The following is a 1,964-nucleotide window of genomic DNA, read 5'->3' on the forward strand; positions in this document are numbered from 1 at the left end:
ATCATAAGCAGAAGTATAGACTTGCTGGAGTATTGCATTCCATTATTTTGACCAAGTAGTAAAAATGTTTTTCATTCGACAAGATAAATCATTGTTCTCTTAAAAGGTTCATATAGGGGTCAAGGAAGTCGACAATGATAACTGAAACTAGTATATCATTTACTAGTGGCAGAAAGGTTTACACCAGAACAAAAGAGGGAGCATTTATGTGGTGATATGATTGTCTATTCGGGGCAAGAGCTCTCCAATTTTTTCAACTCTAATCAGGAGTAAAATAGTTCCCGTTGCTGAGGACTCACCCTCTATTCAGTTAAACCCATTTAATCACTAACGGACGGTCATTTAAAAAGGAAAAAACAACTAGCTAGAGTTCTCATACAAGCTGCATTCACAAAGAAGAAACCGACTTATCAATTCACTCGTGCCAAGTCAAAGGAAGTAGAGATGAACTGCAACGACTACACAACCAGAACTGGGCAGTTTAATAACCTTTATTAAAGGTTCTCTTTCTAGTTTTTAGCACTGTGTAGCTCAGATTTATACTTATGTCTTTTGTAACTACTGTAATTTCTATCCTCGGCTCTCAATAATAGCATGTGATAATTCCTCAAAAGAAAATGGTTATTTCTTCCTGATACAAAAACGTGCAACTTCCAGCTATCATTAAGAATGTCAATGAGGCACCATCAACAGCTGGGCATTTGGTCTAGTGGTATGATTCTCGCTTTGGGTGCGAGAGGTCCCGAGTTCGATTCTCGGAATGCCCCATAGTTTTTGGGTAACTCCTTATAACCTGAAATTCTGACAGTAATAAGTTATTCCAAGGAGAAGGTAGGATTTTGTTTTTAATATTTTGCTAGACAATCAACTTTAAGTTCATGTTCTGAAAACTGCAGTGAGCTCATCAGGTATTTATAATCCAAACTGTCAAGGCAGACAGCCTAGAGCACTTCTTTGTATATATACAATGGTCAACTTTCAGAACTCTTTTTAAATTTCCTGTTCAAAATGCACTCTCATTGTGAGTCAACTAAGGCTTTCAGCCAAATTTCATTTATGATATCTCAACATGCAAGATGAGATTCTTCCTTATCTCAAAGAACACCACGCAAAGTCACCTGGATCTAAAAGATAAAAAAATATAACAAAACACCTAAGATAAACTCATCAATCTAAAAGAATAAAACTTAACAACTAAACATCATTCCGGCAAGAATGCTGATTTGTGCTCACCTGCCATTTTTTATTTGAAAGTTCAAATTCCAACATAGAACTCCCAAGCGACCACTAAGATACGGAGGAAATGATTAGCACAAGTTAAAGCCTTGAGAAAAAACAGTTTTGCATTTTTTTTTCAATTTTAGAGAGCGAAAAAAAAAAAAAAAGGAAAGAGAGAGAAGTGATAAAACAGCAAATGTATGTCATTCCAGTTCTGCCTTTGTTTTCAAATAGAGAAAGTAGGCAAAATTGAGTAAGTGACAATCAGTAAATATACCTGTCCTTCAGCAAAGACTCATAAACAAGGTTCATTTTTAAGGAACATGGAGGTCAACAATGATAGCCGAAATTATTGATCAATGACAGAAAAGTGTTACCAAAACTCAAGGATTGCTCTAGTATGCTGTCTGTTTGACGTAAGAGCTCACTGAGTTTCCCGCGTGGATTAATAACCCCAGTTGATGAATCATTTCATTCATTTTTACCTAAGCAATGAAGCATGAACATCACAAGGTTCATGTTGTTTTTTGAGCCAACTTACTTATAACGATCTGCGGAATAGAACACAAACAAGAACGCACTAGATTAATCAAGAAGGCATCTGAAATAATCTAGAATCAGAGAAAACCAAAAGCAAAGCCAATGATTTCCTTTTAATCATTCCCAAAGTTAGTGTTTTACACTTTAATGACTTCAACTCAATATGACGTGTTAAACCATCTAATGTCAGAAATCTTATTTCATCA

General features: G+C 35.5%; 1 non-coding gene across 1 annotated transcript; it reads left to right on the plus strand.

Annotated features, from left to right (window-relative positions):
• Positions 1 to 695: 695 nt before the first annotated feature.
• On the plus strand, positions 696 to 767 carry TRNAP-UGG (transfer RNA proline (anticodon UGG)). Its single transcript has one exon. It is a non-coding gene; the product is annotated as a tRNA-Pro (tRNA).
• The last annotated feature ends 1,197 nt before the right edge of the window (positions 768 to 1,964 follow it).

The sequence above is a fragment of the Nicotiana tabacum genome, chromosome 9 (genome assembly GCF_000715075.1).
Source record: "Nicotiana tabacum cultivar K326 chromosome 9, ASM71507v2, whole genome shotgun sequence".
NCBI classification, from domain to species: domain Eukaryota; kingdom Viridiplantae; phylum Streptophyta; class Magnoliopsida; order Solanales; family Solanaceae; genus Nicotiana; species Nicotiana tabacum.